A 17,038-nucleotide genomic window follows, 5' to 3' on the forward strand; every position below is an offset into this window, starting at 1 on the left:
TGTGTTATGTTGGAGGAGGAGAGGGTTGTCTGTGTACATGAGGCAGTTATAACATTGCCTCAAGATTCCCAGATTCACCAGCTGGACCAGAGAGAAGATTGACAACTGACCTTTGGACATGCTAGAATAATATTGGGAATTCCTTAATTGAAAACAAGGGCCAGTGGGGAGTGAGGGTGTAGTGCTTTTAATTTTTAGTGCTGACTTATATAATTGCTTTAGTGAGCAAGTGCCAGGTAACTTGAGTGCAATGTGTTACAAGTAACTAAATGCAAAACGACAAACAGTAACTTTCTTTCAAGTGAAACAAGGAAATAAGTACAGTAAGCAATGCAGATATCACTAGTGATCCACAGAAGCGCTGAGAAGTTGCGTATTAGGTGGAATTAGCTTCCAGGGAAATAACAAGCAAACAAACAACAAGCATATAAACAAAGCTAGATTCAGCAGGCCTGGATCTAGTCTATGCTAGAGCAAACAAGGTGAACCAATTTCAGTAAGATACAGTTCAAATATTCAGGCACTATAAACCTTTAACCAGAAATTCCCAGCTCAGAAGGGCAGAGTCCAGCCTCTTCTCCCACAAGAGTGCAGACCACGAACCTTCTTAATGTAAAATAACTGGCCTGAAGCCCAAGTGCCTAAACCAGAACTAATACACTTGGACACTGGGCTCTCAATCAGCAGTTCCCAACTTAGAAGGATGAAAGCTAACTGTCCTGCCACCACAGTGCTTGCCACAAACCTTCCTAATGTAAAACAACTGGTCTGAAGCCCAAGTGCTTAATCCAAAAGACTTGAATGATAGCTACACTTTAATCAAGTTACAACCAAGCAGTAATAAATACCATTGAATACTTTAGAGAATGTCTGGATTAGTGCTCAAGTTACACAAACAAAGCTAGATCCAGCAGGCCCGAATCCAGTCTATGCCACAGGAAACAAGGCGCACCAACTTCAGTAAGAAACAGTTCAGATATGCATGCACTATAAGCCTTTAACCAGAAATTCCCAGCTCAGAAGTGCAGAGTCCAGCCTCTCCTCCCACAAGAGTGCAGACCACGAACCCTCTTAATGTAAAATAACTGGCTTGAAAGCCCAAGTGCTTAAACCAGAATTAATACACTTTTAGAATAACAGACACTGAGCCCTCAATCAGCAGTTCTCAACCTAGAAGGATGTAAGCTACCTGTTCTGCCACAACAGTGCAGACCACAAACCCTCTCAGTGCAAAACAGCTAACTGGTCCGAAGCCCAAGGCTTAGAATGAGTTACACCAAGCAGTAATAAATACAATTGAGTATTTTAAGATGATGCAAAAGTAAAAAGAAGTAGGTAAAAACACAAGTACAGTAAAAGCAGATGAAAATTTTTTTTTTTTTTTTTTTTTTTTTTTTTTCTGAACAAGTGCTGAGATCAAAGAAACAGATTTGAGTGCTGAAACTAGAAAACTGGCTAGTTATAAGAAAAAAAAACAAGCTAGAAGGCTTCCCTCAAACACAGAAGGGCTTGGGGGCTCAGAAGCCTACAAATAGTCTGTACCACTTAACAAGAAAGGCAGGAAATAAGCTTAATTTTTTTTTTCTATTTCCCAGATGCTCTCTTTGTACACAGTAGGAGTGCCTGAAATCAGAATATGATCTCACTGCACTCAGTTGAGTGAGCAAATGAGATGGGCCCAGAGGCAGGCTGAGGGGCGGGCAGTTTCAATGCCACTAAGAGTAACACCAAAACAAAAACAGGGCGGGTGGTTGGGAATAACTGAAGAGCAGAATAACTTCAGATAAAAATTCCTTCAACACTCAAATTAAATACTGTATTTTTTTAAAAAAAAAAGAGCAGATTAAAGGTACTTAAATTCTCTTATACGTCCAGTTGAATATAACCAAGTTCTTAGCTGGCCAAGCTGAAGTTTTAAAGCAGGAATTATTTCACATGCACCAGTTTAAATATGCAAGGACAGGAAATCAAAGAATGTGGCTACCCCCACACCTGTAATTACTAGCAAATAACAAAATTCAGTCAACACTAGCTTCAGTTCAAGTTACTGAAGAGCAGAATAACTTCAGATAAAAATTCCTTCAACACTCAAATTAAATACTGTATTTTTAAAAAAAAAAGAGCAGATAAAGGTACTTAAATTCTCTTATACGTCCAGTTGAATATAACCAAGTTCTTAGCTGGCCAAGCTGAAGTTTTAAAGCAGGAATTATTTCACATGCACCAGTTTAAATATGCAAGGACAGGAAATCAAAGAATGTGGCTACCCCCACACCTGTAATTACTAGCAAATAACAAAATTCAGCCAACACTAGCTTCAGTTCAAGTTACTGAAGAGCAGAATAACTTCAGATAAAAATTCCTTCAACACTCAAATTAAATACTGTATTTAAAAAAAAAAAAAAGAGCAGATAAAGGTACTTAAATTCTCTTGTACGTCCAGTTGAATATAACCAAGTTCTTAGCTGGCCAAGCTGAAGTTTTAAAGCAGGAATTATTTCACATGCACCAGTTTAAATATGCAAGGACAGGAAATCAAAGAATGTGGCTACCCCCACACCTGTAATTACTAGCAAATAACAAAATTCAGCCAACACTAGCTTCAGTTCAAGTTACTGAAGAGCAGAATAACTTCAGATAAAAATTCCTTCAACACTCAAATTAAATACTGTATTTTTTTAAAAAAGTGCAGATAAAGGTACTTAAATTCTCTTGTACGTCCAGTTGAATATAACCAAGTTCTTAGCTGGCCAAGCTGAAGTTTTAAAGCAGGAATTATTTCACATGCACCAGTTTAAATATGCAAGGACAGGAAATCAAAGAATGTGGCTACTCCCACACCTGTAATTACTAGCAAATAACAAAATTCAGCCAACACTAGCTTCAGTTCAAGATACTGAAGAGCAGAATAACTTCAGATAAAAATTCCTTCAACACTCAAATTAAATACTGTATTTTTTAAAAAAAGAGCCGATTAAGGTACTTAAATTTTCTTATGCGTCCAGTTGAATATAACCAAGTTCTTAGCTGGCCAAGCTGAAGTTTTAAAGCAGGAATTATTTCACATGCACCAGTTTAAATATGCAAGGACAGGAAATCAAAGAATGTGGCTACCCCACACCTGTAATTACTAGCAAATAACAAAATTCAGCCAACACTAGCTTCAGTTCAAGTTACTGAAGAGCAGAATAACTTCAGATAAAAATTCCTTCAACACTCAAATTAAATACTGTATTTTAAAAAAAAAGAGCAGATAAAGGTACTTAAATTCTCTTATACGTCCAGTTGAATATAACCAAGTTCTTAGCTGGCCAAGCTGAAGTTTTAAAGCAGGAATTATTTCACATGCACCAGTTTAAATATGCAAGGACAGGAAATCAAAGAATGTGGCTACCCCACACCTGTAATTACTAGCAAATAACAAAATTCAGCCAACACTAGCTTCAGTTCAAGTTACTGAAGAGCAGAATAACTTCAGATAAAAATTCCTTCAACACTCAAATTAAATACTGTATTTTTTTAAAAAAGAGCAGATAAAGGTACTTAAATTCTCTTATACGTCCAGTTGAATATAACCAAGTTCTTAGCTGGCCAAGCTGAAGTTTTAAAGCAGGAATTATTTCACATGCACCAGTTTAAATATGCAAGGACAGGAAATCAAAGAATGTGGCTACCCCACACCTGTAATTACTAGCAAATAACAAAATTCAGCCAACACTAGCTTCAGTTCAAGTTACTGAAGAGCAGAATAACTTCAGATAAAAATTCCTTCAACACTCAAATTAAATACTGTATTTAAAAAAAAAGAGCAGATAAAGGTACTTAAATTCTCTTATACGTCCAGTTGAATATAACCAAGTTCTTAGCTGGCCAAGCTGAAGTTTTAAAGCAGGAATTATTTCACATGCACCAGTTTAAATATGCAAGGACAGGAAATCAAAGAATGTGGCTACCCCACACCTGTAATTACTAGCAAATAACAAAATTCAGCCAACACTAGCTTCAGTTCAAGTTACTGAAGAGCAGAATAACTTCAGATAAAAATTCCTTCAACACTCAAATTAAATACTGTATTTTTAAAAAAAAAGAGCAGATAAAGGTACTTAAATTCTCTTATACGTCCAGTTGAATATAACCAAGTTCTTAGCTGGCCAAGCTGAAGTTTTAAAGCAGGAATTATTTCACATGCACCAGTTTAAATATGCAAGGACAGGAAATCAAAGAATGTGGCTACCCCCACACCTGTAATTACTAGCAAATAACAAAATTCAGCCAACACTAGCTTCAGTTCAAGTTACTGAAGAGCAGAATAACTTCAGATAAAAATTCCTTCAACACTCAAATTAAATACTGTATTTTTAAAAAAAAAAAAGAGCAGATAAAGGTACTTAAATTCTCTTATACGTCCAGTTGAATATAACCAAGTTCTTAGCTGGCCAAGCTGAAGTTTTAAAGCAGGAATTATTTCACATGCACCAGTTTAAATATGCAAGGACAGGAAATCAAAGAATGTGGCTACCCCACACCTGTAATTACTAGCAAATAACAAAATTCAGCCAACACTAGCTTCAGTTCAAGTTACTGAAGAGCAGAATAACTTCAGATAAAAATTCCTTCAACACTCAAATTAAATACTGTATTTTTAAAAAAAAAAGAGCAGATAAAGGTACTTAAATTCTCTTATACGTCCAGTTGAATATAACCAAGTTCTTAGCTGGCCAAGCTGAAGTTTTAAAGCAGGAATTATTTCACATGCACCAGTTTAAATATGCAAGGACAGGAAATCAAAGAATGTGGCTACCCCCACACCTGTAATTACTAGCAAATAACAAAATTCAGCCAACACTAGCTTCAGTTCAAGTTACTGAAGAGCAGAATAACTTCAGATAAAAATTCCTTCAACACTCAAATTAAATACTGTATTTTTAAAAAAAAAAGAGCATATAAAGGTACTTAAATTCTCTTATCTCCAGTTGAATATAACCAAGTTCTTAGCTGGCCAAGCTGAAGTTTTAAAGCAGGAATTATTTCACATGCACCAGTTTAAATATGCAAGGACAGGAAATCAAAGAATGTGGCTACCCCCACACCTGTAATTACTAGCAAATAACAAAATTCAGCCAACACTAGCTTCAGTTCAAGTTACTGAAGAGCAGAATAACTTCAGATAAAAATTCCTTCAACACTCAAATTAAATACTGTATTTTTTAAAAAAAAAAGAGCAGATAAAGGTACTTAAATTCTCTTATACGTCCAGTTGAATATAACCAAGTTCTTAGCTGGCCAAGCTGAAGTTTTAAAGCCTCAATCAAGATTCTTCTGTCAACCATTTCTGCCTATCTGCCCTTTGATCCCTGCTTTCTTCCTATTTTTGAAAGGGGATTTACATATCCTTCCACCTAGAAAATAGAGTATAAAGAATTATTCCAGATAAAATCAGTTTAGCTCTCACTCACTCGCTCGCTCACTCACTCACTCTGATACCTTCCCTGTGGAAGGAATAAAGACATTCTGTTTAATTTTTCCAGTAGTTTATTCAGTCAAGCAGGTAGATGGACCAATTGCCAGAACAAGTGCTGTCGACTTTTCTCCTGACTACTGGACAAAAGGAGGAATCCTTGTTGCTTATCTATTTGCAGTAAGTGTAAATGGGGGGGGCACAGGGGTAAGTTCTCCCTGTTGTCCTCCTCCAGTCTGAAGTTGCACTCTACCCAGTCCCCAGTGTTACTGGCTGTCTTAAATACGAAACAAGGATGAGGTCCTAGAAAATTTTCCCGTTTGTCTGTAATCATTACCCAGTTGTCAGTCATGATCTTTCTGATTATTTTATAATCTACGGTAAAAGTCAGTGACTTGCTTCTTTTTTTTTCCTTTGTCCTCCTGTGGATCCTAGTGTTGGTTTCTTTTGAGCCCTAGGAGTCTCCCAGGGGTCCCTTAAAATGTGATAATTTGCCTCTTTTAAAGTTCTGATTGGTTTGAAGATGGAGTTAGTAATCTGTTGCTGTACCTCCTAGCCAGGAAGTCTTGGTGTAGGCTTATTAGATTTGTGATGAAATCTCTAAGCTCTTTGGAGACGTGCAGTTTTCATCCCCTGAGAATTTATAACCTTTCTCTTTGTGATTTGGGGATGCATGCTTCTACTGTGCAGCAGCATATTAACCCTGGTTGGTTTTCTGAACAGCCTGTTTGAGATGCATTTGTTTTCAGTGTTCTTGGATAGTGGAATTCTAACTGGAATATCTCAAATTTTACCAAAAAAATCCAGAGTGTCTAAAATAAGATTTGTGTTCCTCTGCCATTGGTTTTATCAGGGCTTCAAGGTAGATGGATATTGTCTTCGTTATAGAATCACCACTTGCCACTACTGGTATGTAAGGAGGATCAGAGATAATCTTACAGGGATTTGGGATCCAAAGAAAAAGAGATCTAATATTGTGTAATATTTATGCAAAAGAGAAGGCAAAATTAATAAATACAAAAAGAGCAGCACCAAAGACATTTAAGAGAAACACTGGAAAAGGAATCCAGACATGGAAAACTTTGTCGTCTTATTTTTTTCTATTGTAAAGAGAAAAGGCAGAAAAGAAGAACAGCAATGGAGACGTTAAAGAAATAGAAACTGAGGTTAAGGAGCACCTGCGAAGTGAAGGATTCAGTGTAGAAAATCTAACTCAAAGTACCACAGCAGGATAGAGCAATAGGCATCCAAATTAAGAAGAAACCAGTGGAATGGGAAGCAACTGCGTCTGGAGCATTTCTCCCCAGGCCTCCACTGAAAATTGGCTCGTTCCAATTCGGGCTTTCCTGGTAAACAAATGTTACATAAAACAAAATAATAAAATAAATAAAATAAACTGGGCAGTTGCCATATGAAGATATTTTAGAGCCTTCCACAGGAAACCAGTATAAATGTTCACTTGAAGTTGAAAAGCAAGGGAAGGAACAGGAATCTGTGGCAACTCTGACACAGTCAATGTTGAGGACTGATAGGTCAGTGACTTCCCATATGGCAGAGCAACGGATGACACGGGATAAATTGAAGAGAATATGCCACATATAGAACTCTCTCTAGAATGCCTGCAGGAAATGGATAAGAAAAAAATGTACCCTTAGTTTAGAAGAAAATGAGCTAAGAGAAGAGTTGCTTGATTTAATAGAGATAGACATATTAAGATCAGTGAAAGAAATAGATTGCAGAAGGTCAATAAAATCCAAAAAGTCAGAAGTTTGATAAAAAAATGAACACAGTAATTAGGAATGTCCAAAGAGATCCATGCAATATAACAGAAGTAAACAGGATACATTACTGTCCAGCTAAATTAATAACAGATAAAATTCTACCACAACAACACAGGGTAGTAAGGGAAAGGAAGGGGAGAAATTGAATACTATCAAGGAAGGCTCGAATATTGAAAACTATAAAGCAACTAAGAGAAGAAGTGTCACTGTTAAGAGTATAGCAGAGGGAACAGATCAACAAAATCACTCAGAAAGATAGATGTGATAAAAACAATGCTCAGTATTATAACAGATTAGGATCTATCTTGCACTATTGCAAATAATAAACTAAAAATCTCACCATAGGCAGGAAAACTTAGAAGTTGCATACATAAATATAAAGGAAAAGTACAAAATAAGCAATTTACTGATAACCCCAAAACGTTCTATAGAGAATTGGGAAACAAAGCAAAAGGAATTGAAAGAACACCCAAAAAAGAAATGATATATTTTGGAAAAATATTTATAAAGATTCTGTGGAACATAAAGATGCTAAATGGATAGAAGAAGTAAAAGGAAGAATAAGAAGTTCAAAGGTACAGGGTAAGAAATGGAATGAAGCAGTAGCCAAAGAGATTGAGATAAAGTTAAGAAATGCCTCCAATTGGAAAACCGCAGGTTCAGATGCAGTACCTAACTTCTGGCTAAAAGTATTAACATCTTTGCACAAAGATTTAGTCATGAGTAAATATGCGCACCCGAAACAGACACCAACCAGGTTAACAAGAAGAAGAACAATGTTCCTACTTAAGAGTGAACTTGCAAGTTATTCTAAAAATTATAGACCAGTAACTTGCCTTCAGATGACGTATAAACTATACACTGGAATTGATGCTGTCAGAGTTTACAGTCATTTAGAAGAAAATTAAATCATGGCAATAGAACAAAAGGGCAATAAAAGAAAGTCATAAAATATCAGGATTTACAGGCAGAAACAAGAGCAGTGTGGGAGAAAGATACCCAGACAGTTCCAATAGTAGTCGGAGCAATGGGTTTTATAAAAAAGAATCTACAATTGTATTTAGATATGTTACCAATACATGCAACTCCATATGAATTGCAGGAGGAGTCATTACTGGGCACATTGTGGGTGCTACGAAGAGCACTTTTGGCTGACATCAAAGATTGGAACAATACTAATTTCATAAACTTTAATCATACTTTATCTTAGGAATGGGGTTCATTCCCATCATGGTATTAGAAACCCAAAAGATTTGGAGAAATTAAAAAAAAAGGTAGAAGATTACTTCCAAAGGGCTCTTAGACAACTAGAAAAAATTTCACATTTATGACAACTGTTTAAAGTGGAAAAGCATGAATGCTTTGAAGTCTGCAATAAGTAATTAATGGAGCCAGGTATTTTGTAAATACCCTAGGAGCAGCATATAGTCCAAAGAGTAGAATAGAAAAGTGATAATTTAAGCTAGATACAGAAAATCTTACGAAACTTCTGAAAAGTGTGCAAGCTGGAATGTGACGATAGGCATCTTTTTAAATATAGCTTTACCGTAAAGGTTAGTAAAGGTGCATAAACTGCTAATACACCTTAAAACTACAATATAATCTCCAAGCTGAGCATATAAAAATAGCAGCCAATTATTTTATTGTTCTTGGAGCCAGTCTGAGGGAAAGGACACAGCCATGCCCACCTTACCTCAAATCCTAGATTATCTAGCAGAGTTGCTCCACAAAGGCCTATCCTTCTCATCGATTAAGATTTATGCCTCTGCCATTTCAACTCTACAATACTGAGCCACCCCTCTTCTTTCACCCTATGATAAAACAGTTCCTGAGAGGAGCTAACAATCTGAGTCCCCCAAGGAGAGCTCCCACTCCTGCCTGGGACCTTAACTCTGTAATAGAGAAGCTCACTCTTCCCCCTTTTGAGCCTGCTGCTACAGCAGAGTTAAAATTCCTCTCTTGGAAAACAGGCTTACTTCTAGCCATCACTTCAGCTAGAAGAGTGTCTGAGTTACAGGCCCGTATGGCAGTGGAATCCTTCATTATCTTCCATGTGGACAGGGTTTCCCTCAAGACCAACCCATCACTTATGCCCAAGGTGGTATCCAGTGTGGCTTTAAACCAATCCATCCATTTACCAACCCTTTTTTCCTAATCCTCAGAATAAAGGGGAAAGGATCCTGCACTCCTTGGATGTGCACAGACAGCTCAGGTTCTACCTTGACAGGACTAAACCTTTCAGAAAATCTGACCCAACTGCTAGTCAGTTTTGCCACAGGGGCAGAGGGCAAGGCCATTTCAAAGCAAACCATTTCTAAATGGATAGCACACTGCATCCATTTCAGCTACAAACACCATGGAAAACCTACCCCACAGGGGATCAGAATTCATTCCACTAGGGCTACCTCAGCTACAGCATTTCTCAGGGGAGTCCCTACCAGGGACATCCTGGAAGCTGCAACCTGGAGTTCTGTACACACCTTCACCAAGCATTACCACTTACCTGCCTTCTCTAAATCCAGAGCTGGATTTGCCAAAGTAGTCTTACAAGGCCTGCTAGCCAGCCCTAATACTTCTTGACTGCCTCCACCCTTCCTCAGCGTTTGGAATCAACCCAAGTGTGATGACTGCAACAGTGAAACACGAAGAACATAGTACAGTTGTGTACACTTACCATAAATATAGACGTTCGAGTGTATTCACTGTCTGAGTCCTGGTTACCCCCCATCCAGCCCCCTGACTTTCCTATACGTGCTACCTATCCTCTTTTTTGGCCATATCTTATGGCAATGGTATTTACTTTTTACTGGAGGTGTTCCACACCATGTAATTGCTTCCTATTTTAGTGGCTCCTGACATCTTGGGCAAGAAAAACTAATGTGATGGCGTCAGCTGCATGTTTTATACCCCTGACGACCTGAGGTCATGGAAGAGGCGACGGCATCCGAAGCAGAAATCCCAAGACTCTGGTATTCAGGCCGACTGGGGGGCTACCTGCAGGCAGATAACCAAAGTGTGATGACTGCAACAGTGAATACACTCGAACGTCTACATTTATGGTAAGTGTACACAACTGTACTTTATGCATATGTCTGAACATTAAATTTCTCTGGTCTCTTTTCAGACAGTGGAATAATCCTCCCACCTTCCCCTTTCAAATTTTCAAAAGTGAGGTGCCTGCAAGGAAGAGCTAATGTTCTTGCCTCTTTCTTCTTTAATCTCAGAGATTGTGGCATTTTGAATTTAGGGTAGTTTTAATAGGAATATTGGCTTACTTGATCTGGAGGATACCAAGTGGGCAGGATCTTATGGGTAGGAGAGCTCAAGCTTGTAGGAGATAATTTGCTATCTCCATAGGGTACCAAAGACACCAGTCCTATGGTTCCAGTGTCCAGACAGAGACCAGAGAAATCTAATGGTCTGGAAAGTACATAAATTACAGTTTGCCACCTCTCTACAAAACACATTGATCTGTATCTGTCAATGTTGTTAACATATTTCCCATTTTGTTAACTAGTATAGGCATAAATACTTTGTAATCATGTTTAAACGTAAAATAGGTCTGTACTTAGCAAGGCTTATTTACCATCAGTCTCTATATCCATGAAAAATTGATCTGATGTTATTTTCATTTGTCCTTCAATGAATGGGTCTCGGATCTGACTCTGCCGCTTTTCTCTAGATTCTAGGATATGACTCTTGAGCTCCTCCCTTTACCCACAGTGCCTCTGACCACTGCATTACCCAAGATCTCATATGCCGCTCTACCGATTCGGTTCTCTTGAGCTCAGCAGTTTTGTTTTTTACGGATAGTGAGTAAAAACTTGAGTGTAACTTCTTCTCCTTCGTGTTTATCACCTTTTATAGCATCCTCTCTTTACCCACTAAATTAGTTTATCTTTTTCTAACTTTCTTTGCCATCCTTTGGTATTCTTCCTTACCATTGCGGGTAATTTTTCCTTTTGCTTTTCCTTTTCTTAAGGTAGTACTGTTACCATTATTGGAATAACTTTCCTTTTACTCTCTCTACTTTTTATTAAAAAAAAAAAAAACTTTAAATTATTTTCCTTGACAGTTTTCTGCCATTAGGCATAATTTATAAGATGGACGAAAAGCCTACTGGATTTAAAAAGTGCACTTCCTGTGGGCGCAAGATACCTAACTCTGATGCCCACAGGGAGTGCGTTTATTGTTTAGACCCTTCTCACTTAGATACTTGTACTATTTGTGCTGGCTTCAGCACCAGCGCCATCAGTGATCAATACAACAAATTGGTGCTTAAGGGCCTTATCCATGCTTCTGCAACTTCTTCTTGATGTGTCTACTTCAGGGGCTCAAACCCCCTCTCAGAAATCAAAGTCCACAGAGCTCAGGGAGCATAGAAAGTGCTGTCCTGTCAGGTCTCCCAAATCTGCTACGACATCGGAGCCTCCAGCTAAGATTCCAAAACACTTAGAGACAAAAATCTTTGGATCCTACACCTTCTACTTCAAAGTCTCCTCAGCTCTGAAGTCCTTGTTTTTCTGTGGAACCAGTATGCCCAAAATTGAGATCTCCTTTCCTATAAGAGACTCCAAGAAACTTTTCTCGTTCTTTCACTTCATGTTCAATCAGGTCCTCCCAAAGTCTTGCTGAAGCAGAGGTGGATAGGATGATGAGAACATTTCTCAAAACACAGATCCAGATGGGGGTCTTACTGGTTCCATCTCCCATCATATCTGTGCACCTTAAACCTTCCTCACATATTGTCATTACTCCTTCTCCGATCTAACCTTCTGTTTCGGAGTCCTCAGATCCAAGAGTTGAAACATCAGATCTAAAAATGCTTCTGTCTTTGACTCTGACTACTTCCCTGATCCATTTGGCTCTAATTCCCTTTGAGCAGGGTGTGTATCAGAGCAGAAACATCGGCATTGGATCCGAGGGAGTAACTTAGACTCCAAAGCTTTGAACCATCGCTTCCACTCAGGGCCTCAATGCTTTACAGCTCTGCTCCGACTCCTGCCTTAGAGTGGAGGGTCGAGGCAGGCCCTGGTTTGTCTGATCCAAGAGTTTTGGCTTTGGTTAGATTGACCTTGGCTTCTTCTAGTCCTTCTGTCTTCAAGGTGGTGAAGATGGTTTTCTGTCACCCGAGAGCTATGTCATCTCTTACCTCTTTGGATCTAGTCCCTGTTCGTATTCTCTGAGTCTCTTCTTCCTACTCCACAGGGACAGCCAGCCCATCAGAACTTCCAGGCAGTTTCAATTTAGGAACTCCCTGTCTCTTCCAATACCTCTCAAGAGCACCCCACCGAAGAGGTCCCCCCGAAAGAGGTTGTGCGAAAGGAGGCACTTAGATTCCATTCAGGAATTTTTGATAGCAGACACTGATTTTGATGAAGGGGAAGGCTTCTCCTTTGGTGACATTCTAGAAATTTTATGCCAAAAGGTGGGTGGTCTTCCAAAACCCCTTCACAAGAGGAGTCTGTGTTCCTAGAGAACTTTGGGTCTGGCTTATCTACATCTTGGTTTACTCCCCCTGCCAGATGAGCTTGTAGATGTTATCTCCCACCGGGCATGGAGGGAACCAGACACCATAGAACCGATTCCAAGATAACTGGATAAGATTCTTGAAAACACCCAGACAGTATTAGAGTAAGCAAATTCCTGTAAATGCCATAGTTGTTGCAGCAGCCACCAAACAGGAGCTGGTTGAACAGAGCTACTCTGTCCATCCCACTAACAGAGAATTTAGAGCATGGGTTGGGTGCATGGGAAATGAGTTTATACCTCAGCGACCTTTGCCTTACAGTTTCTAAACTGTCTGGCACACTTCACTAGATTACATAGGGAGTTAATTAAGGAACTGCCTTAACTGTACCCCTGGGTCCATGTTGGTGGAGGAAGAGAAGACTTATTCCTCCCGATTGGCCATGCTGCAATCTTCAAAAGGAACCTTGACGATTGGATGGGAGAAAGGAAATTAACCCCGGGGATCACATCAGTCGCCCTGCTAGACAGGGGTCCAGGGAAGTAAATAGTGTGGGAAGAAGTAGCCAGGGAATTGTTATGGCTAAGCTTGTATAGGCCCTAGGGCTGATAGCCTAGTACCAAACTATGAACCTATACCCATTGCTTCCATGAGGTTAATCTCTCATGTAGCTTGAAGGTTTCTTATGGGCTTGTAGGTTCAGGTCTAGCCATCAGGAGACATGCCTGGATGCGACTGTATGATTTTTGTGGAGCCCTTTTAAATGTGACTCATCAATGCTGCTTTGCTGGATCTTCTGTGTTTGGGCTCACCGTTAGAGAGACTTTCCCACAGTGAGCAAGATGGAAACACCTTGTCTGCCGTGGGAATCCATTTTTCTACCCTGCAGAGACCTTTTTCTAGAAAGCAGCATGATGGTAAGACATTGTGGTTGCAGAAATCTCAAGGACCTTTTCAAGACTCAAGTGGAGAATTTTCTCCCTGAGACAGAGGAGGAAGTAATAACACAAGACACCACCCACATGGTATAGGGGGTCTGCAAAACTAAGGCTTCCAAAATTCATTTTCATATAGAGCCCATCAGTGCCTCTGAAGGGTTGCCTGGCTGTTCTGTAGAGGCAGTTGGGGATGCTTATCCTTGCTCCCAAAGTCCTGGGCAGCCATCACAAAAGATATGTGGGTGCAAAGGGTTATACCCACAGGATATTTCATTCTCTTTATGCAACTTCCCTCAATGAAAAGAAAGCATCTCCCTGATGTTCCACCCAATCAACGGGAGGTAGCAGCTCTAGAGATTCAAAAGCTGCTAGACAAAAGGGTCATCAGAGGTCCCACCAAGCCAAAGAGGATCTGGATTTTACTGAAGGTTCTTTTTAGTATCAAAGAAAACAGGGGTCTTGAGACCTATTTGGATCTCAGTTATCTGAATCATTTTGTAAAGAATTCCAAATTCTGGATGGGTATGGTTCAGTCCATTCTGCCACTGTTAAAAAAGGATGACTGGATGTGCTCTGTAGATCTTCAGGACATGTACTATCACATCAAAATGAACAGGCACTCCTGAAAATACCTATGCTTCCGGCTGGGAGCCAGTCACTATCAGTTCAGAGCCCTGCCCTTCGGTTTCACCAAATTATGGCAGTGGTAGCTGCTCATCTCTGGCTTGGCTGCATAGATTGAATGTTTCCTTACCTGGATGACTGGCTCCTCACTGCACCAGCCAGACATCTACTAGTAAAAGCCAATGATTACTTACTCCAGTTATCTCAATTCCTGGGGATAACAGTCAAGCTTTAAAATTCCCCTCTTCAACCATGCAAGTCTTAGAGTTTCTAGGGGCTCAACTAGATACAGTCAACCATCTCCATCTCTTTTGCCGCAAAACAGAGTTCTTACCTTGAGATTGCATGTAAGACAGATTCTCTCTCAGTCCTATCCCCCAGCAAAAATTGTTCTTCAAGCTTTAGGCTCGATGGCTACAGCAGTCACCTTAATACTGACCGCTCATCTTCACATGCAAATTCTCCAGTGCACTCTAGCAGTACATTGGTCTATTCTTTGACAACCTTTACAGCATTGTATAAAATTGTCTTCATTCTGCAAAGACTCCCTACTGTGGTGGATTCAATCCAACAAAATTTGTTAGGGTCATCCCTTTGTCTTTCCTCTCCCAAATGCCACATTAACTATGGATGCCTCCCAATTGAGGTAGGGAGCATTTCTAAGGATGGACTGTTCAAGGCACGTGGTCCCCAAAAGTGACCAAGTTGCATATACATATCTTGAAGATGAGAGCGGTCCTTTTAGTGTTGCAGGCCTTTCAGAACTTTCTTCTTCTTCTTCTAGGGACAATTGCTTAACAAATTAACAATATGTCAGTAGTTTTTCTTTCAACAAGCAAGGAAGAACCAGATCTTACCCCTTTTTGCTGAGAAACAGAGTTTGGCAGTGGGTGATCTCCTCCATCTGCTTTCTCGTAGTGACACACATACCTGGGAAATCTAGCATTCTGGCAGACAAGCTCAGCAGGACTATCCTGATGCCTCACAAGTGGTCTCTCAGTCTATCAGTGGTGAAAATGGGGTCAGCCTTGCTGCGATCTATTCCCCTCTTCCCTCAGCAACAAATGCAACAGGTTGTTTGCCCTAATTCCCCCCTGAGGGACAGTGACCAAGAGATGACCATGTTTGTCCTTCCAGTCTTATTTATACTTATCCTTCTCTGCCTCTAATCCCCAAATTCCTCTAGAAAGCACTCCAGTTGAAGAGCAAAGTAATCCTCATTGCCCCCTTTTGGCCTCAGAAAGTGTGATTCCCCTTCCTATGGTCTTACCTACTATGTCCTCCTTGGACACTGGACCCCAGTCCAGATGTCCTTTCACATCCGTCAGGGATGATTCATCCAGACATAACAGGCCTCAGGTTGACCGCATGGCTTCTCCAATTCCAATGATGTTTAGACGTTCTAGGCTTTCCTCTTCTGTTCGTTAATTTCATTTTCATCACAGAAGCCCTCTACAAGAAAAGTTTATAATAGTAAATGGAAAGGGCTTTCTGTTTGAGTTTAGCAGAGAGGATTGGATCCTTCCACTGCTGTTTTAGATTTTCTTGCTGCTATTTTTTTTTCCACCGTCACAGTTGCACTTTCAGCCATCTTTACCTTCCATATCGGATGTAATGCTTCCTCTTTCGCTTCATCCAAGTTATGTAAGGCCTTTCTTAAAGGTACCTTTTTACTTAGCCCTCAGATAAAGGATCCTACTCCACCTTGGCATCTGTTGTAGTAAAGAGTTTAGCACAGTCCCCCTTTGAGCCTTCAGCTAAAGCAAATCTCAAATTTCTTTCTTAGAAAACTCTTTCTTGTGACTATAACTTCTGTGAGGCAAGTCTCTGAATCACCTTATTTGATTTTCCATAAAGATAGGGTTATCTTACGTACTAATCCTTCCTTTTTTTACCCAAAGTTGCTTCAGAAACAAACATCAATCAGGTCATCAACTTGCCAATTTTCTTTCCTAAATTTGACAATAAAGGGGAATACCTGCTTCACCTTTTAGATGTACATAGGCAACTTCATTTCTGTCCTCATAGGATGAAACATTTTAGAAAAATTGATCAGTTTGTTTCATTTGTCAATAACAAATCAGGAAAACCGGCATCTAAAACTACACTACCCAAATGGATAACTGATTGTATTCTTATGTTTATTCTTCGATGGGTTTAACCTTGCCAAAACAGCCAAAAGCATACTCAACTAGGTCAGTGGCTACGTCAGCTGCTTTTTGAGCCAGAGCTTCTGTTGATATCTGAGCAACTGCCACTTGGTCTAATGCTTGTACCTTTATTGCTCATTACAAGTTTGATATCATCTCCAGAAACAGGGATGCATTCAGTTCTCCTGAAGTGTTCCATGAGGGCCACCCAAGGTTACTGTAGCTGGGGTCTCTGTCCCATTCATTGAGGAAAGAATGAAAATGACAAGAGGATCAAGGGTCTCAAACAGATGCCATATGCTGCCCGGTTAAAGAAACTCCAGCTCTACTCAGTGGCATACCGCCTGCTCAGAGGCGACCTGTGCCTGACGTGTAAAGCCATGTCCAACCTGGAATTAATGGACATGCTGCACCTCAGAAAATCCAAATCCCATCGAGCCACGTGCTCGAGAGACTTGAACCTCAGCACTGAAATAAATAGGACATGCTGGAGGGACAGATTCAGAACCCAGAGGCTCCCTTCACTCTGGAATAAAATCCCAGTCCAGGTTAGGCAGAGTCCCTCATTGACTCTCTTCAAGAGGAATCTTGATGAGTGGATGGGAGATCGTAGGTTT

General features: G+C 39.8%; 1 protein-coding gene across 1 annotated transcript in view; it reads left to right on the plus strand.

Moving 5' to 3' along the window:
* DHX38 (DEAH-box helicase 38) overlaps window positions 1-17,038 on the plus strand; it is a gene marked incomplete in the record, with an annotated part of 1,902,786 nt that overhangs the window by 1,545,480 nt on the left and 340,268 nt on the right.

This window comes from Protopterus annectens, chromosome 8.part1 (assembly GCF_019279795.1).
Source record: "Protopterus annectens isolate FY-2018-M chromosome 8.part1, PAN1.0, whole genome shotgun sequence".
In the NCBI taxonomy this organism is placed as follows: domain Eukaryota; kingdom Metazoa; phylum Chordata; order Ceratodontiformes; family Protopteridae; genus Protopterus; species Protopterus annectens.